At 51.9% G+C, this 25,542-nt stretch overlaps 1 long non-coding RNA gene across 1 annotated transcript in view; it reads right to left on the bottom strand.

Annotated features, from left to right (window-relative positions):
* Window positions 1-25,542, bottom strand: part of LOC129383636 (uncharacterized) — an 83,507-nt gene that overhangs the window by 1,085 nt on the left and 56,880 nt on the right. The gene's annotated exons all lie outside the window — the stretch shown is intronic.

The raw sequence follows: 25,542 nt of genomic DNA, 5'->3' as shown, positions 1-25,542 counted from the left end.
CGGCGTCAGCATAACGCGAAAATCTAATGAGAATGCACGTATACAAGCATAAGAGCAGCACTATACGCCTAGTGCCATCATAATCCGTATGCCGTATTTCCTATGCCTGATTTCTGACTAAGCTGCCACTCCCATATACACAGAAAAGCCCACGTGTGAAACCTTCAGCAACTCGCGCGCCTGCCCAGCATGCGACCGAATATTCCATTTGGCGGGAAAATGAATAAATAAAACTTCGCGACAATGCCTGTTCTTCTTTCCCCACCTTTGGGTCGGCGTTCCAGCTAGTTTTCACCCCGTTGATAGAGCAGCCAACGAATGACCGACCCAGAACAGTCTGTTTTCGACCAAAGCGACCGGTTGCGGCAATACAGGGTGTCTAAGCGAAAACTTTCAATTTATTTTTAATTCGCTGCTGCAGGTAGCCCAATTCTAGTTCATGAGCTCGTGTACTTGAAAAGGCGGACATTACTCGAATAAGAACGAAAAATTCCCTAATTGAGTTTTTGACTAATCACTATATGCCCCATATTGCAATTTACAGATCCTAGCTAGGAATTTCTCAAGGCACATCCACTTGGAACGAATTCTCAGGATGACACCAGTTTCAAGATATTTATTCTCGAACTTTGCGGAGAAATGTATTGGCGTTCCAGATACTTTTGTGCGTCATTGTATAAAACAACGCTTTAAGAAAGCTAGTGGAAGGACAGCGCATTTATACTGGAAGTTTGACGCCGCATATCTCGTAAACGGTGCCATCCACACGATTCCTTTCAACTGAATTTGCCTTGCAGTCTGACCCGCAAGCATTTGTAAGTTGCACTATGTGCCCTAAGGTAATTATTTAAAACGTGATTAGTGATTTTTGTTAATTATTTATTTAGGTATTTCAATTATTTTTTCAAGTAATGTCCGCCACTTCGTGTAGGCCAGTTCATGGACTAGAGTTGTTATATCTGCAAGACTTAACTTTCAAAAAGTTTTGAAAGTGAACGCTGGAACACCCTGCCTATATAGGAACGGTTGCTTCGCGATTGAATTTGATCGCGCTACATCTGCGAGTCTCCATTGTGAATGAGTCCTTAGTTCTGGTCCCGTGGCACTGCTGAGTAACGTTGGGATTCCGTTGTGAAAAACAAAGTAGTCATGTGATTTTACCTAAAGTATCATCTCAAACAAACTGTCAAAGTACTGGCTGACTGTGAATGCGTACTCGCTCGTACTTGAACGATGTTTTCCTACCCGCATTTTATAACACCGCTCAACTCACACTACAAGTAAGCGCAGAGATGCATGAGCAAACGTTGGAAGACAATTTAACCTCCACCTTTAGTACCTCAGAAGCAACGTGAAAGAATTGCGGGTCAGAATTGGGCGGAATCGCCCCGAACGGAACTGTTTCGCGTCACCCCTCGCATGAGCGGAGTGGAGAGAACGTCGGACTGCTTCACATTTCTTGCTTCACCATCCGCGAGATCGGCACACGCTTCAAAAGCGCACATACCCACCGAGATTGCGCGCTTTTTTAGACTGCGATATCTTTGAGGTCGACCCGCATTTTCAACGGCCCATGCCCACACGGAACAAATGCCACTGTTTGGCCGGGAAGGCGAAGCATCGATTGCGATAGCAAATGATTAGCTTAAATTACCAAGCATGGTGTCACGCGCGCACAAGCAAACATAACACATCTCACTGGATTATCGCAGAAACTCGCTGTGAAAATGCAGGAGGGAGGAAGCGTGGCAGCAGCAGCGAGCGAATGGACCTTCGCGCTTCTCGCTTCAACGCGAACTGAGTGGCGAAAACACAGCGCACACGAAGCTATCAGCACTCGGCGAACTCTCTCACCATCGCTTTCAACACAGGGCCTGCGCGGCCGCGCCACACGCGGCAGCCGCCTAAAACCCATCAACTTTTAAAGTAGCGCCAACTACTTCCCTCCTCCTCCGTTCCATTTCCCCACTCCGCGCAGCCAGCGCGGCCTAATGCCTCTGAATAAAATTTTATTTAGGAGCATTAGCGCAGCCTGGACAGTGGCGCCGCCTATGTCTACCCTGCCGTATCAGACGACGGCTAACACGCTACCAGAGCAAATCCGCGGAAAAAACTTTGTTCGAGCCCTGCGGAGCAGTTTCTGAGCCGATATTTTGCTCCATCAGTCATTAACTGGCCCTAATTATGGCGTGTTGTAATTGCGCAAAAGAATAACGAAAAGTATCAATTTTTAAGGTGTAATGCGTGCGCAAGTTGAGAGTTCGTGATGCTGAAGCGCGACGCGTCCACGAGGTGTGTTCAAACGCTCGCGTAATTACCAGAGTCGAGTTTTGACTGCGTGAAAGTATGTGAAGGTGGTTTCGTAGACTAATTTACCACCTTCAGAATACCTTCGTTCCGCCGGCGCGTGAAAGATTCTAGCTGTCTGGGGCCAGCAATGCCTATCAACTTGCTCGCCTCTGCTCTGCGCCTCTTACAGAGGTGTGTAGCTGATGTGCAGCTTCTGGCAGCCGTGAACAACGCGTTCACACGTAAACGGTATTGATAATGTGAGCAACGTAGCGGTAGTTTTCGCAGCACATGGGATCGTTGTTATTTACTTATTACAGTGCAAGAGGTAGGTTGGAATTTGAAAGCAAGAACGAATTTGATGGGAAAACTGGACTGAGGTTCCGAGAATAGTTATCCCCCCCCCCAACCCCCACAGACACCAGTAACACTTTTGTTGAAGAGCTCATTTTATATCTGCATACTTCTCGCGTCTGTATTCTTTTGCATCGTAAGTTTTCGCAGGGAAGCAGTATCCCTATAACTCAAACAATAGAGACAGAAAAAAATAATTCTTGGATTTTACGTGCCCAAACTACAATATCATTATGAGGCATGTCGTAGCGGGGACCTCCAGAATAATTTTGACCACCTGGGGTTCTTTAACGTGCCCCCAGTGCAGGGGACACGGGCGTATGTGTATTTCGGTCCCATCGAAATGCGGCTGCTGCAGCCGTGATTTGATCGCGCGACCGTGTGCTTGCCAGCGCCACACCATAATCGTTACGCCCCCGCGGCAGGTAAAGAGACAAAGAAAACAATAGGGTTCTAGGACCAAACAGTCCTCAAATGAATTTAATAAATCTGCTGATCACAGTGTCGCAGACAAAGAAGGTATACAGCACAAATAGACACAGTCCACTCGGCTGTCAGAATCGCACAAGCAATAAAACCGGAAGAAAAAACAAGGATGACTTATTAAAGCGAATTGCAACAGATGCACTAATTCTTGTCGTGCTACTGGGATGCAAACTAATGTAACTGCTCTACGGCCAGCTTCCACGGCAGCTCCGTCCTCACTCCACAATCAAAAACAGCCAAATTATTTGTCGCAGAAGATGGAAGGCAGCGTAAAGTGCACATGACGCATGAGATACCCATCCACTTAATCGGACGCATAAAAATATTAACGTTAAGCAGTAAAATTTTCAATCCTTATTAGGGGGTCTGTGGTTCTTTTCGGCCTGTCTCTGCTATGACAATCCTGCACACAAAACGTGCCAGTAGCCGCTGCTCATCCCTTTAATACCGAGGACACGTCCGGCGGTAGCCGGGACAGGCGAATTGCAAGGAGCCCTTGGCCAGATTGCTCGTTGGCATGCCGCAATTCTGCTCGAACGGGCGCGGTGTCTTGCAGAAGTCGCGGGGCGCTTTTTTCGTTGCGGGTTGCTTTTGTCGTCGTGACGATAGATTTTTTTTTTTACAATTACTGCTTCAGGAAGGCACATGTAACCGCTAACGGAAGCCTCAGGAGTGCATCGAAGTTATAGTCAAGCAGGCAGCGCAGCGAGTGTTCGCATACAAAAGTGGCTGCCCGCTTATACCACCCTGGTACGCACAGACCTAGGCGAGCCCCAACCCAAGGACGTAGGGGAAGCCCTGGTTCTAGCTTCGGCGTTCCCATCGCCACTTTGGTGTCCTAGACGCGCCGTCAATAACATGAAATAATGACATGTTGTTACAACTAGTAAATAAAATCTAATAATGAAAAACCATCACGCCCAGGCACCAACTACTGACACACCGCTACCGCGCGAGTGCGAGGAGAATTACGGGATGCCAATGAGGAAATCTACCTGCCTGATCAAAGTGCACGTTAAACATCCCCAGATTACCTAAATAAAGTTATCCGGAGCGATCTACTACCACCTCTCTCATAGCATTAGTCGCTTCGTGACGTTAAAAACGTTAAACAACACAAACCAAATCAATGCATTCGGGCGTAAATTGAAGCTAAACGGCTGCGTTCGTCAGCCTTATAGTGAACCTTACAAAAGCGTTGAGGATGTGTTAACGTCTGGTGGGGCTGAGAAAAAATTGTCTGAACAAAGTCGCCTGCTGCATGTGCGAGCACTTTCGTGGCAAAGCAAAACTCTTATGAAAGCACATCCTAAAAAAAATAAACTTTAACGCGCTAAAAACTCCGCACTGCACGCAGACATATGCAAACACTTAAAAAAAAAAAAAATGAGGCAGGCGTAGACTATGCTCAAAAGAAGTGATAATGAAGAACCGCGACACTTCACGACGCCGTGCGTGTTTTTTTCTGCAACCGCCTTGAAGTCGGCCCGCCCGACGCTAATTGTCCACGCTTTTCTTTTTGTGCGTAGCGCTCGCCGGATGGTCAACAAAAAAGCTGTTTGCACTTGACTTGTCGGTTGCGACAACCGAAGGCGCAGTAGCACGGTATCACAATGACGTTCTCGTTCCTAACACACTTGATTTGTTCAGCTAACGCACTCGATCAATCCGTCTGCGCGTACTTTCGTCGCACTGGGTCGACAATGGCGGTTGTAGCGCGCTGGAAAGAACAAATATACAAAAGCGTAACGCGTGCTTCCACATGACACGGAATTGGCCAGCGGGGGAGGCTGGGGCGACAGGAGGCGGCGAGGAGGAAGCGCCGGGGCGAGCGGGGTGCCGGAAGCATGTAAGAATGACGCTACTTTTGGAAGACTGAGAGGTTTTACAGCCGGCAACGTAGAACCCCCTCCCTCACCTTCTCCCGACACCTTGCGCTCAACGGAAGGCGGCCCACTTCCTCTCCGCTTTGCTCTGTTGTGAGCGCGAGATTGTGCCGCCATCGTCGGCTCAACCTCGCAGGCTTTCACTTGCAATTACAGCATACGGTGCGCGGCGACGATGTTATCACCAATGCAATTTATACGAAACATTACGGCGACGACGCCGGCAGACGTTTGCCTGGAGTGTCCATATATTTGCTATCGCAACAAAGGGTTAAAATCCCCAATACCCGATAGGAAAAAGTGAAGGTAACTCGCAAGGACATTGTCTTTGAAAAAGAAATGCCTTTCTTGCTTGGCAAGGTGCCCTATTGGGCAATGTTAAAAACATGCTTCTGAATTGAAACACTTGAAGGGAACTGTCGCCGCAAATACGAAATAGGAAGAAAAACCTTCTTGATCAAACGCATATTTTGCTAATTTTAGTAAATGTGTGATAGCTGAAACACGTTATATCGCCACAATTTGCATACAACTTATATATATATCCTCACGAGATTTATTGGAATTGTCGAGTGATAGCCAGAAACACAGCGGCAGCAACGATAGCTCAGCTGGACGGGACAGCTAGCAAAGTGACACGCGATGGTAACAGTGATTTCTAGCGTGCCAATCTTCTTGCTCCGAGACGCGTGATACCGGTGGATGTTTCTAGTGCCGTTCTTCCTTACAATCGGCCCACGTCTGAAAAAGTAGCCATCCCGGCGACCTAGGGCGACGGCTAAGCGATGGGCGAAGGTGAACATTTGGGGTCGTCGATGATGATTCGGCCGGACGATGTAGTTGACGGGGGAGGCTCTGGCAATGACGCCATAAGGACTCTCAAATTTTGGAAGTAGTTTGGCAGAGAGGCCAGGACTCGTAGGTGGGACCAAGAGCCATGCGAGGGATTTAGGGGGAAAAGTAGGAGCAGGTCCACCGGCCTCACGTCGGAGCATCTGGCGAGACTGTCCTGCGGTAGTGAGCGGGCGGACAAGCTCCCGACATTCCTCGGCAGGCTTAGCGACGGTGGAAGCCGGAGTGCACTTTGAAGTACCTGGATGATATGGAAAAATTGTGTGGATAGTGGAAGAAGGTTCATGGCCATAGATAAGAAAAAGCGGAGAGAATCCGGTTGTGGCTTCTTTGACGGTGTTGTATGCGTGTGTTATGAACAATAGAACAAGGTCCCTGGTGGAATGATCCGCGGTGGCATACATGGGCAGCATGTCGCCGAGAGTACGGTTCAACTATTCTGTCAGGTCATTTGTCTGGAGCTGATAGGCGATGGCGCTGCGATCCATAAAGCTGCATTGATGAAGGGGACAGAGTTCGGTACTTCAGAAACAAACACGCGCCCTCGGTCACTCAAGAGTTCACGAGAAGCGCCGTGGCGTAGAACGAGGTGATGGAGAATAAAAGATGCGACGTCGTGCGCTTCGGCCTCTGAGAAGGCAGTGGTTTCCGCATGTCGCATCTGGTGATCAACCGGGACTATGGTCCGATGGTCGCCAGCAGGCGTAAATGGGAGACGACATTACAAATCAATCCTGACATGGTCAAAGGGGCGGACTGTGCTGGAAGTGGCTGCAACAGAGCGGCTGGATGAGGAGCCAATTTGCGACTTTGGCAATCAGGGCACGAGCGGACGTATTTATTTATGCATTTGTACGTGTCCCGCCAGTAATATTCAAGTCGAAGGCGCGTGTAGGTCTTGATACACCACCATGGCCACACTGCGGGTCGGCTTGAAATGAAGCGCCAATATCGCCAGGAAGTTGCTGCGGGACCACTAGAAGCCACTTGTGGCCATCGCAATGGTTATTTCGGTGGTAGAGAAGCCCACCTTGAATTTCGAAATGTAGTGCTTGACGGCGGAGGGCACAAGACACCGTTAGTCCGACAGGATTCTTCAGAAATTTTGATAAGGGTGGCTATCCATGGATCCTTTTGCTGCTCTGAGGACAATTCGATGATGTGCAAAGGTAACAGAAAGGGCGTCAGGGGAGAAACGCTATCGACGTCGGGTGATATTGGCGAACATAATAACGCGTCGGCGTCCGCATGATTGTGCATACAACCCTGATATCGTATTCCTATAAAAGTAGATCCCATCACGCGAGGCCGCCAGACGGGTCTTTGACGGACGACAGCGGTCTGTGACGGTCAAAAGATCGACCGTAAAGGTAAGGCCAAAATTTGGCAATAGCCAACACAGTGGCTAAGCGTTCATATTCAGTCGGAGTACTTCGCCTGAGCTTTGGTGAGAGTTTGGCTGGCGTAGGCTGCGACGTACTCGCCAAAGACAAGTTCTTGTTGCGCTAACACTGCACCCAGATCGACGCCGCTGGTGTGCGTGTGAATTTCCGTAAGAGTATTCGGATCGAAGTGACGTAAAATTGGCGGTACGCTAAGTCGATGACCTAAGGTGGCAAATGCGGCCTCAGACTCTTCTGACCAGGTAGAAAGGTCACTGGTGCCGGCAAGAAGCTGTATCAGGAGTGCAATGGTGGCAGAATAATTTCTCACAAAACCGCGAAAATAGGAGCGCGGGTCTAGTGGCTTAAGTGTCGTTGGCTTAGGAAACTCGGCCACAGCGTGTAGCTTAGTGGGGTCAGGAAGTACATGTTCGGAAATACGATACAACGTCATACAACGGTACAACGTCATATAAATAACAGAGGCATGTTTGCCACTTCAGGCCACGCAAAATAGTAACCACCATTCGTTCGAATGTCGCTGGCGCATTAGAAATACCGAATGGCATGGCATTAAATTCATACAAGCCATCGGGTCTGACAAATGCGGTCTTACAGCGATCAGCGTCGGTCGTGGTCACCTGGCAGTATCCACAGCGAATATCTAAGGAACGCAAAAATTCGGCTCCTTGTAAGCAGTCGAGTGCGTCGTCTATGTGGAGCAAAGGATATACATCCTTTCGCGTGATCTTATTCAAACGACGATAGTCGACGCAAAATCGGCTCGAACCATCTTTCTCTTTAACAAGAACAATTGGGGGCACCCATGGACTACTTAATGGCTGAATAACGCCACTTGCTCGTCAACTACCCTCCTCTCTTTGGCCGAAACCCGGTAAACTTGCTTCCGCAGAGAAGAACGAGCACCAGTGTCGATGGTGTGGGAGACAGCCATCGCACGACCCAAAGAAGTAGTGCGGCAATCAAATGAAGCTCTGCATTTATGAAGAAAGGGGTGCGGTCAAGAACTCGAAAGCCCAGGGTCTACAGCGGCGATGTAAGCAGCAGGTCTCCGTACTTGCTGAAAACTAAGTGCACCGGCTCAGCACGACCGAGACACTCGTGGGTAACAAATGAAGCGAGAGCGACGTTGGGCTGGAAACACAAATGGAAATGGCACCAGGACGGAAATCAAGCACAGTGTCTGCCAGAGGAACCTTTAGGCCACGAGCAAAGAGGTCAGACAGCATAAAAAGCACACTACCGTCACACAGGGAGTCGCACGACAAGGGGACCATTACCGACGACCGCGGAGGTATGTCGCTGTCTTCTGTGACAAGTTTGGCAGGAGGCTGCTCTTCAAATGACGTGTAACAAAGAGCTAGGAACGCAACCTCCGCGAGGACACAATCAATGACGACATGATGGTTTGAAAGAAAATCTCATCCCAAGATGACTTCGTGAGAACAAGAGGCGAGAACAAACAATTCAATAACATTGTGATGACCCACTTATGGGGGCAAAGGTTCGTGTTCTCAATGTTTTAACGGTTCTCTTAGGCGGAGCCTCCGAGAACCCAATTGAGGACAAAGCCGTTGGTTTGAACACACACACAAAGACTTTTAATCAAAAATAAAAAGGCATAAAGCAAATAGAACGAAACAGAAAGCATGCATAAAATAAACATTCAAGAAAACATTGCGGTAAAGAACACACTTAGGGCTTTAACGAGGGCGCGAGTCCGGGCTTGCCACGAGGGCGGGGACGCGTCGCAGTCTCGACGCGGCAACGCGGCGACTAGCTGGCAGAAGGAGTGGCGCCGGTCTCACCAAAGGTCGCGGCGTAGGTTGACCGACCGGGCGCCGGGAGCGCGCCAGCTCTGGCGAGGCGAGGTAACGCTGGCGGCTGGGTGGCTGGAGTGGACGGCGGCGGCGTTCCGGCCGGGCAGAGAGCTCGGGCCCGTAGCCCGACTGCTCCCCTCTCGCCCACGGCACGGAAGCTCGAACGCCGGCCTCGGGCAGCAGGCGGCACGGCAGACGGGGGTGGCGTTCTGGCCGGGCAGCTGGCGTAGAACTCGGGCCCGAAGCCCGACTGTTCTCGTCCTGCCCACTGGCGCAAAAGCTCACCGGCCTTGAGGAGCTGACGGCACGCTCAGGTAGACGGGCGACGCACAGGAACAGGTTGGCAGGAGGCCCCGGGCGGGTGAAGTCCTGGTGGGCTCGGGTCCGGAACCCGACGGCCCGTCTTCAACGCCCGCTCCGGTGGTTGACCTCCTCCTGCCGTTGCTTCCTGGGACTCTCCTGGCGTCTCCCCGGCGTCTCCCTGCGTGTCCTCTTGCGTGTCGCCCCCTTCTGCCAGCGCACCACGCTTTTTCTTGTGGTCTGGCCGATTTGGCATTCTCAGATTGGCTGCCCGACGCCCCGTGGTCTTTTCTAATTGGTTGCTTTTTTTTCTTTTTGTTGTCTTTCCTGCGCCGCGCGTTCACGTGCCGGGCGCTCTTCGGCGTCGTCGTTTTCCTCCTTCCAGCTCGGCCCGCGTGCACTCAGCGTCGTCTGCTCTCGACCGTCCCGAGCACCGCACCACGTCGCGCACCACACATCACAAACATAAAGCTTCTCTTCAATAATGACTCGGGCTGTGCAGGCTCCCAGGGTCTGAATGTGTTGCACGCTAACTGCGCATAACGAAAGACCTGAAACCTACGTTATCCAAAGACTGCGGCAGAACCGGGCTGGCATTACCGAAATCGCGGCTCTTGTGTCTACAAGTGCTACAAGTGCTCCTTCCACGATCACATCAATCACGTTACGAGGGGCAATCAGAGGCCTTGAAGATTTCACAGGACACGCAGTTCTTCGCTCCCTTACTGTAGTGACCAGTTTTCCTGGGCCCGAGGGGTAGGCCGATGCCACATAGGCGAAATGGAGCGGTGGCATTGAAATTCTCTTGGCGGGTACTTGAACTTGTCGGAAGCGAGCCAGAGGTTATACCCGCCACCGGCATAAACGCGCCTCGCGGACAGGAACTCCGCAGGAGTAACAAATCGGCCGCTTGTCTGGTGTGCGCCATGGGTTCTGCGCACAGGGATACGGCGGCACTAACCGGGCGGGAGACGGTGATGCCTGCGCTGGTGCATGAAACGCTGTACGGGTCGGCATTCCAGGTATCGTAGCGACCTGCGCATAGATGACTGGCGCAGCAACGAGAGTGAATGCAGGGGTAATGCACTACGCGACTTGTGCCTGGATAACGTGCTGCAGCGTGGGCGTCAACGAAGAAGAGGGTGTCTCTTGCGTCAGATTGACCAACGAAACTAGGCGAGCCACCTCTTCACAAACAAACTGCTTCATCTGCGCCATCATTGAAGAATCATCAGCGGCAACCGTCAAGCCTTCCAGTGAATTGCGCGTGGCAAGCCACTGCTTGTGCTATACTGATTATAGCTTCGTCAAAGGGACACAACTTCAGACACAACACTGGGGTTCTTTGGCAATAGCATCTAAAAAGCATCTTCATCGGTCCCCTTTAAAATACGCCTTCTCGCTTTCTTCCATTATCGCATCAGTCATCCATGACATCGTCGATATAACTTGCTAATGTCTTACCGCTCTGCTGCACTCGTTCTCGCAAATGTTGCTCGGCGCGAAGCTTGCGCGCTGCAGGCCACCCAACCATGTGTTTATAGCATGTCTAGAACGGCCCCCAAGTCGACAGTTCATGTTCGTGCCGCAAGATCGCAACGTCACTGAGGTAGAATATGACGTTGTTCAGTTTCGTAGCCTCGTTGTACTTGTGCTTGCTCACCATTTCATAAGAGGCGAGCAAGTCCTTCACGTCATAATATCGGATCCCGCTGAAAATGGTAGGGTCGCGCTGAAGCAGCGCACCCGAGCAGGCTAATGCAGGCATCGTGGCCGTTGGACGCGGTGACGGATTTTCCGTCATGACAGGAATGGCTAGCCAAATCCTGCTTCCAAGTTCCAGGTTTCCAGGCGTTCCCGCATGTCCACAGAATGTGGCGAGGCTGATTGGAGTTGTCGAGCAATAGCCGTAAACACAGCGGCAGCAACGATAGCTCATTTAGTCGGGCGAACTGGCCGCGCGACACGCGATGACGATAGAACTGCTTAGAATATATATATATATATATATTATAAAGGAGGTTTATTGGGGTTCCTAGCTCGAGCTCGAGCACAGTCCCGAGCTCGAGCCTCTGCTGCGCGCTTGATGCTGCCGATGCTGCTGACTGCGCGCACGTTCGTCATCTTCCTTACAATTGCCCCGAGGAAATAAAGGAGCCATCCTGGCGGCTTAGTTTTCTGGAAGGACGGTAGAATTGTGATACGGCTTGAGACGCTGAATGTGAACGACTTCGCGGTTACGACGTCGCACGTCGGACGGCGGCGTTAGCGGCTCAACCAGGTAATTAACGGGTGATGTTCTCTCGAGAACGCGGTATGGACCGTCGTACTTCGCAAGGAGTTTTGAAGCGAGCCCAGGCGTGCGGTGTGGCACTAACAACCAGACGAGAGCGACGAATGTGGGAGTCGAGTTCTGGACATCGTGAACGGCTTTTTGGCGGTTCTGGTCGTCCGAGGTGAATCGGCGGGCAAGCTGGCTACATTCCTCTGCTTGTGTGGCGGCTTCCGAGATCGGCAGGCATTCGGATGGGCCCGGCCGGTAGGGCAGAATGGTGTCGATGGTGTGCGAAGGATGACGGCCGTAAAGAAGGTAAAAGGGTGAGAATCCGGTAGTGGCCTGAGTCGCGGTGTTGTAGGCGTAGGTGACAAACGGAGGAACTAGGTCCCAATTAGAGTGATCAGGTGAGACATACATACAAGAGTTCGATTAAAGCGTTCCGTGGTACCGATAGTCTGTGGGTGATAAGCAGTGCGTTTACGATGAACAATAGCGCATTCAGCAAGCAGTTGTTCGATGACTTCAGATAAGAAGCTGCGGCCTCTATCACTTAAAAGTTCACGTGGACCTCCATGACGAAGGAGAAAACGGCGAAGTAGGAAATTGGCGACCTCCTGTGCTGTAGCATTTGGTAGAGCAGCAGTCTCTGAATAACGGGTTAAGTGGTCTACCGCAACGATTATCCACCTGTTGCCGGCAGGAGTCAACGGAAGTGGCCCGTAGAGATCTATGCCCACGCGATCAAAGGGTCGGGATGGGCATTGTAAAGGCTGGAGTTCACCGGCGGAGTTGTGCCGTGGCGCTTTCCGGCGTTGGCACTTATGAGAAGAGCGGACGAACTTTCGAACGAAATTATGCATTCCCCGCCAATAATAGCGGTGTCGAAGTCTTTCGTAGGTCTTGAAGACTCCCGCATGGCCACACTGAGGGTCGACGTGGAACGAGGAGCAGAGCTCTGATCGCAAGATTCTCGGAATGACGAGTAACCAGGTGCGTCCTTCTGGGGCATAGTTGCGTCGATATAGTAGCTGGTCGCGACTCGCAAAATGAGGCACTTGGCGCCGAAGCGTACGTGACGCTGGAACTTTCGACGTATCCGAGAGAAGGTGGAGCAGAGATGCAGTCCAGGGATCATTACGCTGTGCAGCATCGATAGAGTGAACGTCCAGAGAGGATAATGTGCACTCGCAGGTGGAGTCGTGACTGGCCTTCGGGGGAAGCGGTGATCGGGATAGCGCGTCAGCGTCGGAGTGCTTTCACCCGGAACGGTACACCACGCGGATGTCGTATTCTTGGATTCACTATGCCCAGCGGGCAAGGCGGCCCGATGGATCTTTGGGCGTCGACAGCCAACATAGTGCGTGGTGGTCGGTCACTACGTCAAAAGATCGGCCGTATAAATATGGGCGAAACTTGCCAAGCGCCCACACAATGGCCAAACACTCCTTTTCTGTAACGCTGTAATTGGCCTCCGCCTTGGTTAACATGCGACTCGCGTATGCGACGACGTATTCTGGGCGGCCAGGTTGACGCTGTCCCAACACAGCGCCAAGGCCTACACCGCTTGCATCGGTATGGATTTCGGTTGGCGCTTGTGGGTCAAAATGGCGAAGAATGGGTGGCGTCGTGAGAAGACGCCGCAAGGTTGTGAACGCGTCGTCACACTCTGGAGACCATGATGAGAGATCTCTAGCGCCACCAAGGAGCTGCGTGAGAGGCGATATAATTGACGCAAAGTTTCGAACGAATCGCCGGAAGTAAGAGAAGAGGCCGATAAAACTGCGTAGCTCTTTCATAGTAGTAGGTTTTGGGAACGCAGTAACAGCGCGTAGCTTCTCGGGATCCGGGCGAATGCCCTCCTTTTACACGACATGGCCTAAAATTGTTAGCTGACGAACAGCAAATCGACACTTCTTCAAGTTAAGTTGCAACCCGGCGTTGGTCAAGCAAGTGAGTACGTGCTGGAGGCGGAGCAGGTGTGCTGGGAAATCAGGGGCGAACACCACAATGTCGTCAAGATAGCAAAGACATATTTTCCATTTGAGGCCACGCAGAACATTATCCATCACTCTTTCGAACGTAGCAGGTGCGTTGTAGAGTCCGAAAGGCATGACGGTGAATTCATACAAGCCGTCTGGTGTAACAAAGGCAGTTTTCGGGCGATCGGCCTCTGCCATCGGAACCTGCCAGTAGCCTGACCGCAAATCCAGCGAAGAAAAGAACTCGGCTCCCTGCAAACAGTCCAGAGCATCATCGATGCGTGGTAATGGGTAGACCTCCTTGAGCGTGATCTTGTTCAACCGTCGAAAGTCAACACAGAAGCGGATGGCACCGTCTTTCTTTGTGACGAGGACTACGGGAGAGGCCTATGTGCTTTGGGAAGGTTGAATGACGCCTCGACGGAGCATGTCATCGACCTGGTCTGCAATGACGCGACGTTCCGTAGCGGACACGCGATATGGTCTTTGTCGCAGGGGTGAGTGAGTGCCAGTGTCGATGTAATGCTTGACTGTCGATGCACGGCCAAGAGAGGTTTGCGCAACGTCGAAAGAAAGGCGGAAGTGCTGAAGGATTGCGACAAGTTGAGATCGCTGCGAAGGCGTCAGATCTTCGGCGATGAATATGCTGAACACACCAGTCGATGTTGAGTCTGGTAGGGAGAGGGCACTCAGTTCATGTGCGGCAGAAGAAGACACTTCGTCGAGGACGGAGACAATTCGTGTTGAATCGACCGACTCGACGTAACCAAGGCATTCGCAGCGGAGCAGTGATAGCGGCGATGAAAGATGATTGTAAATGGGCATCGTGCTCACACCGGCGGCAAGGTCAAGAGCTGCAAAGGGCAAAGGAAGTGCTTTTCGGGTAACAAAGTGATGAGAGGGCATGAAGAAGACCGTCCCATCGGATATGGTATTACAGAAGACTGGTACGAATACTGACGAGCACGGGGGGATACATGTGTCTTCTTTCACGACAATTTTAGCGGCAGGATGAGCATCGACCGAGGCCAGGTCAGCAAGGTGGAAAAGTTCAATCTCAGCCCGAGCGCAATTGATGATGGCATTGTGACGTGACAGAAAATCCCATCCTAGAATAACGGCGTGGGAGCACGATGAAAGAACTATGAATTCAATCGTGTACAAAACGTCCTGTATGATTACACGGGCAGTACAACCAGCGGTAGGGTAAATGGGTTGAGCACTCGCCGTTCGGAGCGACAATCCAGACAGAGACGTCGTCACTTTACGAAGCGAACGGCAAAACCTGGCATCCATAAGTGAAATAGCGGCACCGGTATCGACTGAGGCGACTGTAGCGACATCTTCGATAAACACATCAATGACATTGGCAGGTAAAGGAGGAGGACTTCGGCATGTCGACACTTGCGCAGTTATTGCCTCAGGAACTGCGTCGTCTAGTTTCCCTCTTCGTTAGAGACGGGTCGTCGACGCAGAGGGGAAAGCGATCGACGACGTGGGGAGGGTGACCGGAGGCGTTCGAAGCGAGGACGGCGATCAGTCTGGGAGCGAGCTGGTGTCGGGTTGAAAGGTCCGTAAGGCGCATTTGAATCAGGTGGCACATAGCGCGCTCGGCGATCGTCATCGAACGCCTGCGAGCGGCGGCGGCAGAACCTTGCGACATGACCGGGACACCTACATACGAAGCATATAGGGCGATTGTCCGGCGTACGCCACGGGTTAGCGACGGCAGTGGTGGTCCAGGGTACGGGAGGTGGAGGGTGGTGCACAGGCTGCTGGAAGCGACGCACGGGCACAGTGCGAGGGGTCATTGCAGCAACCGTAGCATAAGTGACTGGTGTAGCCACGACATCCTGCTGGTGAACAGCCGGCAGCGCTTCCGCGACCTCTTCATGGATCACGTTACGGATATGAGACGGCAAAGTGCTGGCAGACTCCTGAGTGACGGACACCAGAGATAGCTGTCGTGCGACTTCTTCGCGGACGAAATCCTTGATTTGCGTTATCAGGGAGGCTTGTTCTGGGCCGGTGGTTAGGCTGCAGAGTTATGCCGCATTTGGTATCGGATGTCGCCTTGTCAGAGCTCGCTACTTACGCAATTCATCATAGCTCTGGCACAAGCTGATGACGTCGCCAACAGTGCGCGGGTCCTTGGCCAGGAGCATTTGGAACGCGTCACCGTCGATTCCCTTCATGACGTGCTTGATCTTTTCCGCTTCCGTCATGGCAGCGTTCACGCACCTGCACAAATCGAGAACGTCTTCTATACAGCTGGTGAATGTCTCACCCGTGTCCTGTGCGCGTGTACGCAAACGCTGCTCGGCTCGGAGTTTCGTGACGGCGGGTCGATCAAATAGTTCGGTAATCGACATTTTGAACGCCGACCACGTTCGGATATCCCTCTCGTGATTTCTGAACCAGAGACTGGCCACGCCTGCGAGGTAGAATGATACGTAAGCCAGCTTTTCCGAGTCATTCCATTTGTTGTGAACGCTCACCCGTTCGTAGGACGACAGCCACTCTTCAACGTCGTTGTCGTCGGTTCCGCTGAAGATGGGAGGCTCCCGCTGGCGAACGGTGCCAGTGCAAGGGACGGGTGGAGATGGAAGAGTCTGCTGGTCGGCGTCCGGAATGGCAGAGGGTAGCGTCCGAGAATGGAGTTCCAGGATGGTAGAGTGGAACGTTACCCCGCACGGCTCCACCACTTATAAAGGAGGTTTATTGGGGTTCGTAGCGTCCGGCGGTTCTACGATGCACCGAGCACAGTCCCCGAGCTCGAGCCTCTGCTGCGCGCTTGATGCTGCCGATGCTGTTGACTGCGCGCACGTTCGTCATCTTCCTTACAATATATATATATATATACATATATATATATGTATATATATATATATATATATATATATATATATATATATACATATATATACATATATATATACATATATATATACATATATATATATATATGTATATATATATATATATATATATACATATATATACATATATATATACATATATATATACATATATATACATATATATATACATATATATATACATATATATATATATATATATATATATATATATATATATATATATATATTATGGTGTTGAAAGTGTCCGAATCGAAGCCTTGGTTGACACAGGTGCATCGCTCTCCGTTATTAGTACTGACTTGTGTTCTCGATTGCGAAAAGTGAAGACACCGTATAATGGCCCTCCCCTTCGTTGTGCTAATGCAGTTCTTGCTCAGCCCTCCGGTGTTTGCACTGGGCGCGTTTTCATTGATGGCATCCTTCACCACATTCAGTTCGTCGTGCTGTCTTCGTGTACCTACGCGATGATTTTGGGATGGTACTTCCTGTCCTCCGCCTCAGCTTTCATCTCTTGCCGTCATCGAACTATTCATATGACGGACACTGAATCTTCGTCCGCTGTCGATGCTCATAGCCTGCGTTTCGTCAAGTCTACCGACTGTTTCATTCCCGCGAGCAATGAGCCTATTCTGACACTGGCTTCCGACACTATTTTTAACGGTGATGTGTTCCTTACACCGAGCGGTCACTGCATTTCTGGTGGGCTTAGCCTTACTCCTAGCCGATACGAGTTCAACGACGTAGTTCACTGGTTATGTTTGCGCAACCACGCGGTAGGGCCCGTGGTACTTCGGGAGGAGCTTGGACGAAAGGCCAGGAGCAGCAACAGGCGGGACCCAAAGCCACACGAGTAATTCAACGGGGAAGGGGAGAGGGGCAAGATTGAGGCCATGACGCTCTTTTTGGCGGCACTGTTGAGCAGACGTCAAAGAACAGGCCAGTTGTCGGCATTTGTCGGCGTGCTGAGCCACCGCAGTACCAGGTGAGCATTCAGCAGGGTCCGGTCGGTACGGGAGAACCGTATCAATGGTGCTGGAGGGATGGCGGCCGTAAAGCAGAAAGAATGGTGAGAATCCGGTAGTGGCTTGAGAGGCAGTGTTATAGGCGTAAGTGACGAACGGAAGTACAAGATCCCTGTTGGAGTGGTCAGATGCAACATACGTTGATAGCATGTCACCAAGAGTTCTGTTGAATCGTTCTGTTAAGCCATTGGTCTGTGGGTGATAAGCAGTAGTAGTGCGGTGAATAATTTGGCATTCAGGTTAAAGTGACTGCAGGACGTTCGAGATGAATATCCGTCCCCGATCGCTCAACAGTTCACGAGGTGCGAGAAGTTGTTTAGAATGAACGAGGCGATGTCTTTTGCTGATGCGGCAGGCAAGGCGGCGGTTTCAGCATACCGTGTCCAATGATCTACGGCGACAACAATTCATCGGTTGCCAGCGCCAGTAGATGGAAGAGGCCCGTATATATTATTACGATATGATCGGTAAATACCCGAGAGACGAGCCGCCGTGAGAACGACGACGAAGTGGGTCTGTGCCCTTGGCGCGAGTGAATGTCGGCCTGGCGCTCTGGCTCCATTCTAGTGTAAATAGTCTGTAAATAGCCTCTTTTGTCTGTGTCTTTCTACACGTAACATTCTGGTGGAGGTCAGCGATCCCCGTCCTCGCCACGGAACTCCGGGGTGGTCGGTACGTCGAGCTTGTCACCATGCCTCCCGGTGACGAGCCCGCCTCTGCAACGGCTTCGGCTGGTCCGACTGCTCCCGTCGTCACGGTTGCCCAACATCGCGACCCTGGTGTGTTCTCTGGCCTGGAGGCACAGGACGTTGACGAATGGCTCAAGCTATATCAACATGCCAGCGCTAATAACAGGTGGGACCCAACCATTATGCTCGCCAATGTCATCTTTTATCTTGGCGGCACGCCACGCGTGTGGTACCAGACGCATGACGAAGAGATCAGCAGTTGGGACTCTTTCAACGACAAGCTACGGGAACTGTTCGGCGACCCCATTGGCCGCAAGGTTGCCGCGAGAAAGGCTCTTGCGTCTCGCGTTCAGACATCTACACAGCCGTACGTTTCCTACATCTTCGACGTCTTGGCTCTATGCCGCAAAGCTGACGATGCTATGCCTGAATCAGATAAAGTGTCACATGTCCTAAAAGGCATCGCCGACGACGCTTCAATTTGCTTGTTTTCGGCAATGTCTCGACAATCGACGACATCATTAAAGAATGCCGTCGCCTTGAACAAGCCAAGAGCCGTCGTATCACACACCACATCACGCGGCTACCCAACACCGCTGCTACGTCGACATGTGAGGGTCGATCGCGTCAGGCCACCACCTCTGACGACGTCACCCGTATTGTTCGCCGTGAGCTTGAGGCCGCCTGTTCGCCAGCTTTCTCCACGACGCCTCCCGATCCGCCAGCAACCACGATTGCCATGATTCAGGCCGTAGTCCGACAAGAATTTGAGAACATGGGTCTGAACTCCGTGTGTTCAACATCTCAACCCAGCGTTCCCCAATTCTCCACCGGCCCTCCTCGTTCCCGACAGTCCTTTTCTGCCACATCTCGCCGCAACCCGTCCGGTTGGCGTACCCCTGATGACAGACCAATCTGCTTTCACTGCTGTCGCATCGGCCACGTCGCTCGTCACTGCCGCAACCGATGGCCTCCGCCTCCTCGGACATACGCCGCCACTTACTCCCGCACCTTTGGACCTTCTGTTCCCTATGCCACCCGCCGTGAACCCACTGCCGCTGATGCTCCTCTTCCGAACCTTCGCTACAGCCGCTCGCCCTCACCTCGACGCCATCAGTCCCGTTCGCCCCAACCCCGCCGCTTCTCTTCGCCGCCTATCACCTCCCGGGCCCAGCCGGAAAACTAGGCACTGCCGCTTCTGGAGGCGAAGCTGCGTTGTCGACACTGCCCTCAAATCCTCTGCTCACGTTAAACACGAACCAAAACCTTCTTGACGTTGACGTTGATGGATATCCTGTCACGGCACTCATCGACACAGGGGCACATCTTTCTATTATGAGTGCTGCCTTCCGACGACGACTGAACAAGCTCCTCACCCCAGCGTCGGCACGCGTCGTCCGCGTTGCGGATGGTGGTACTGTGCCTATCATCGGCATGTGTACGGCACGTGTTAGCATCGCCGGCCGCCACACTCCTGTCCTCTTCACCGTGATTGCTCATTGCCCCCACGACCACATTCTCGGCCTCGATTTTCTCTCCGCGCATTCTGCTCTTATTGACTGCTCTGCCAGTACCCTTCGCCTTGAGTTACCGATTCTCGCAGAACCTTCTGAAGCACCCCAGTGCCGCCTACGCCCCACTGGCTTTATTTGCCTGCCGCCAAAATCAATAGCCTATTTTGAACTCTTGTCTTCCCCACAAGTCCCTGATGGCGAGTACCTCGTCACTCCTCTGCGCGACATTCCACTACAGTATGACGTTACCGTGCCTCACAGTATACTTACTGCTACTGCGAACCGCACTTTCATGCCTATCTTTAACTTTGGATTGGCGAAGCAAATTCTACCACAAGGTATTTGCCTTGCCAACGTTGATTGTCTCGGCGACCATCACGTGGCAAATTTATCAACCGATCCTTCTTGCGAGCTTAGCAGGCCTCTCGTGCCAGCCTCGGCCGCCGATACCAAGATACAGAAAATGGTTGCGACGGACCTGTCTTCTGCGCAGGCTGAAGACCTTTATCGAGTATTATCGGCCTACAGAGATATTTTCGACTTCGACGATCGCCCTTTAGGCCAGACGCTCGCGGTCAAGCATCGGATTCTTACTGGCGATGCTACTCCTATTCACCGACGACCGTACCGAGTTTCTGCGTCGGAACGCCAAGTTATTCAAAGCGAAGTGAGCAAAATGCTAGAGAAAAACATCATTGAACCGTCTTCGAGTCCCTGGGCGTCACCTGTAGTGTTGGTTAAGAAGAAGGATGGCACGTGGCGCTTCTGTGTAGACTACCGTCATCTGAACAACATTACTAAGAAAGACGTCTACCCGCTCCCATGTATAGACGACGCCCTTGACTGCCTCCACGGTTCCAGCTATTTCTCTTCTATTGATCTTCGTTCTGGATACTGGCAGATTGCTGTTGACGATATGGACAGAGAAAAAACCACGTTCATCACACCTGATGTCCTATACCAATTTAAAGTGATGCCGTTTGGATTATGCAACGCCCCTGCCACCTTTGAGCGTATGATGGACTCCTTGCTCCGCGGTTTCAAATGGTCCACATGTCTCTGCTACCTCGACGACGTCATCGTCTTCTCACCCACGTTCGACACTCACCTTGAGCGTCTCACAGCTATACTTGATGTATTTCGAAAGGCGAAGCTGCAACTTAACTCGTCCAAATGTCGTTTCGGCCGCCGCCAAATTACTGTTCTGGGCCACCTCGTTGACGCTTCCGGAGTACAGCCTGATCCTGACAAAACTCGCGCTGTCCGAGACTATCCGTTTCCGAAGAAAGCCGCCGACGTTCGAAGTTTTGCAGGGCTATGCTCGTACTTTCGTCGTTTTATTCAAGATTTTGCGGCAATTGCTAGACCCCTCACTAATCTTTTGAAGAAAGGCGTTCAGTTCTCGTGGGGTACTGCAGAAGCCGCCGCCTTCTCTCGTCTTGTTACTCTTCTCTCCTCGCCACCCATCCTCGCCCACTTCGACCCTGATGCCCCTACAGAATTGCGTACAGATGCCAGCGGTCATGGCGTAGGTGCCGTCTTAGCCCAGCGTCAGCGTGGCCAGGATCGCGTTATTGCTTATGCGAGCCGCCTCCTCACACCACCGGAGCGCAACTATTCCATTACGGAACGAGAATGCCTTGCTGTAGTCTGGGCGGTAGCGAAGTTCCGTCCTTACCTTTACGCTCGCCCTTTTTCCGTAGTCACTGACCATCATGCTCTCTGCTGGCTCTCATCGCTAAGAGATCCTACAGGCCGGCTTGGTCGATGGGCTTTGAGGCTACAAGAATTTTCATATTCCGTGGTGTACAAGTCTGGCCGCCTGCACCAAGACGCTGACAGCTTGTCGCGTTGCCCTGTTGACGACCCTGACTCCTCCAATATTACCAGTGCTGCTTGCATATTCTCTGTGTCGCAGCTGCTTCATTTCGCCGACGAGCAACGTCGTGACGCCTACATCAGAGCACTCATCGACCGTTTTGAACACACTCTGGCCGACGCCACACTACGCCTCTTCGTCCTCCGCGATGGTACTCTGTACCGTCGTAACCTTCATCCGGACGGCTCTGAGTTCCTCCTTGTCGTGCCTAAACACCTCCGCTCAACCGTTTTAGAAGAGCTTCACGACTCACCAACGGCAGGACACCTCGGCGTATTTCGAACCTATGACCGTGCACGTCGCCGTTTTTTCTGGCCGGGCCTTGCCCGTTCCGTGCGACGTTACGTCGCCGCCTGTGAACTTTGCCAACGACGCAAGAAGCCTTCCCAGCTCCCCGCTGGTTACCTGCAGCCGCTCGACATCCCTGCCGAGCCCTTCCATCGTGTCGGCTTAGACCTTCTTGGCCCATTTCCGGAATCTACATCAGGAAACAAGTGGGTTGCAGTCGCGGCGGACTACGCGACCCGCTATGCCGTAACCCGCGCTCTTCCGACCAGTTGCGCAACTGATGTTGCGGACTTCCTCCTGCATGATATCATTTTGATTCATGGTGCTCCGCGTCAATTGCTAACAGACCGTGGCCGTACGTTCTTAGCCAAAGCCATTGACGACATCATGCGTGCCTGCGCAATACAGCATAAGTTTACCACCTCCTACCACCCTCAAACGAACGGCCTCACTGAGCGTTTGAACCGCACCCTTACAGACATGCTATCCAAATACGTTTCAGACGACCACCGTGACTGGGACCAGGCTCTACCTTACATCACCTTTGCGTATAACTCTTCCCGTGTCGACACTGCTGGCTTTTCTCCTTTTTACCTATTGTATGGCCGTGAACCGACGCTACCACTGGACACTGTGCTTCCGTCCACCACAGCATCAACTAGCGCTTATGCCCGTGATGCCATCGCCCATGCTGACCATGCTCGCCAACTTGCGCGCGCTCGTCTACAAGTCTCTCAAGACAAACAAAAGCAGTGCTACGACCTCCGTCACCGTGATGTCACTTTTGTCCGCGGCACCCTTGTGTTGCTTTGGTCACCATCGCGTAAAGTTGGCCTTTGTGAAAAGCTGCTTTCCTGCTACACGGGCCCATATCGCGTGCTTCGCCAAGTGACAGATGTCACCTACGAAATTGTTCTCGCCACGCCCACTACGTCCTCTGCTGTGACAACCAGTGACATTGTCCACGTCGCCCGACTCAAGCCCTACAACTCTCCACGTGCCTTGGATATTTAACTGCACCGTGACGGCGCTTTTGCCGCCGGGGGGTAGTATTACGATATGATCGGTAAATACCCGAGAGACCCGTGAGAACGACGACGAAGTGGGTCTGTGCCCTTGGCGCGAGTGAATGTCGGCCTGGCGCTCTGGCTCCATTCTAGTGTAAATAGTCTGTAAATAGCCTCTTTTGTCTGTGTCTTTCTACACGTAACAATATCAATGCCGACACGGTCAAATGGCTGAGCTGGGCAGGGAAAGTGGTTGGAGAGGTGCGGTGGAGAGATGCGGGACACATTTGTGTCGATATCCCTCGCCAATAATATCGTAGGCGAAGCCATGTGTAGGTTTTTGACACTCCGCCGTGACCACACTGCGGGTCAGAATGAAAAGCGGAGCATAAATCTTGTCGTAGGTGGCGAGGCACTACTAAGAGCCATTTGCGGCCGTCATTGTGGTAGTTGAGGCGGTATAAATGTCCGTCGCGGATTGTGAAATGCTGCGCCGGTCGGCGTAACGCTTGAGGTGCCAAACTTTCCGGAGGATTCGACAAAAAGTCGAATATCATGACGATCCATGGGTCTTTTCGTTGCTCCGATGCCATGTCCATGATGTCAAGTGGTGAGATGTCATGTCTGTAGGTAGAAGTGCTGCTGTCTGAAGGAACTGGGGAGCGCGAGAGGGCATCGACGTCAGTGTGTTTGCGTCCAGAGTGATAGACGACACGGATATCATATTCCTGTATTCGGATGGCCCACCGAGCGAGGCGGCCCGACGGGTCTTTTAGGTTGGACAACCAGCAAAGAGCGTGATGATCCGTCATCACGTCAAAGCGTCGACCGTAGAGATACGGACGAAATTTTGGAAGAACCCATACGATAGCCAGGCACTCTTTTTCTGTTACTGAGTAATTGATCTCAGGTTTCGTGAGGGCATGACTGGCATAAGCGACTACGTATTCGGTATCAGTGTTTTTGCTTTCTGCGAGCACGGCACCAAGGCCGACACCCCTGGTGTCAGTCAGTGTGAAGTTCTGTAGGTGCGCTTGGGTCAATATGGCGCAAGATTGGCGGAGATGTGAGTAGGTTACGAAGAGTCGTAAAGGCATCATCAGAGGCTTCCGACCAAGCAGGAAGTTCATTGTCGCCTTGGAGAAGTTGGTTTAGTGGTGTGACACAGCAGCGAAATTGCGAACGAAACGTCGAAAATAGGAGCATAGACCTATGAAGCTGCATAGCGCTTTCAAGTTAGTGGGCTTCGGAAATTCGGATACGGCGCGAAGTTTAGCAGAATCAGGAAGAATGCCTTCTTTGGAGACAACGTAGCCTAATATAGTCAGTTTTGGAGCTGCACATCGGCACGTTTTAAGTTAAGCTGGAGACCAGCATTCTGGAGACAGGACAAAACTTGATGTAAACGGCGAAGATGGGCCGGAAAATCAGGGAAAAGACGACAACGTCGTCGAGGTAGCAGAGACAAGTATGCCACTTCAGGCCGCGTAGGATGCCGTCCATCATGCGTTCGAAGTTGGAGGGCGCATTGCACAGACCGAACGGCATTACAGTGAATTCATACAAGCCGGCTGGTGTTACCAACGCGGTTTTAGAACAGTCAGCGTCAGACATGGGCACCTGCCAGTAGCCAGAGCGGAGATATAATTAGGAAAAAAACTGCGCTCCTTGCAAACAGTAAAGTGCGTCGTCAGTACGTGGCAACGGGTATACATACTTTCGGGTAATCTTGTTAAGCCTTGGATAATCGATGAAAAATCGTATGGTGCCGTCTTTCTTTTAACTAGGACGACTGGTGATGCCCAGGGACTACTAGAAGGCTGGATGACACCGCGATTGAGCATATCGTTCATCTGGTCATTGATAACGCTTCTTTCAGTCGCCGATACTCGGTAGGGACCTTGTCGAATTGATGCATGGCTCCCACTGTCGATAGTGTGCGAAACAGTCGTTGTGCGGCCGAGTGATGTTGCTTGGCAGTCAAAAGAGGAAGAAAAGCCTTGGAGCAAGCCAAGAAGTTCGTCGTGCTGCGTCGTCGTAAGGTCACTGGCAATAGCTGGCGTAAAAGAACGCGGCAGTGACTGAGGAGGCGATGCCTCGAGAGCAGCAAGATAAGTGGAGTCGTCCATCGAGTCAATATTGAAGATGAGGTCAGTGGTTCTGCTCTGCCAACGCTTTCACGGTGGCGTAAAGTAATTAGTTCAGCCGATGGGTTTGAAACGCACATGAGAGAGGCGCCAGCTTTGAACTCGAGGACGGCGAACGGCAGTGGTAGTGAACGGCGGCGAACTAATGCCCCAACCACTGGCACGCGTCGGAAAGCTTCGGCACGCGCCGTAGCGTCAAAAGCGTCGGTCGGGAAAACGGCGAAGCGTGACGACGCGCAGTGATTATGTCTACTGCCGATGCTAGAAGTTGGCCGACGCGCGGCGAAGCTGCGCCGACGTGCACCAATGAGAGGCTGTGACGCGTCGCAAGCGTCAAGCAATCGGAGGCTGCGAATCCTCCGGCTGCTATGCCTATGATGGCCGCCTATGCGAAGGCACCGGCACCAACGATCATCCGAGTTCTTTGGACGCACGACGCGCGCGACAGTGTTCCTGAAAGACAGTGT

Source organism: Dermacentor andersoni, chromosome 8, assembly GCF_023375885.2.
Source record: "Dermacentor andersoni chromosome 8, qqDerAnde1_hic_scaffold, whole genome shotgun sequence".
In the NCBI taxonomy this organism is placed as follows: Eukaryota; Metazoa; Arthropoda; class Arachnida; order Ixodida; family Ixodidae; genus Dermacentor; species Dermacentor andersoni.
This window is presented reverse-complemented; position numbering and strand designations above follow the sequence as displayed.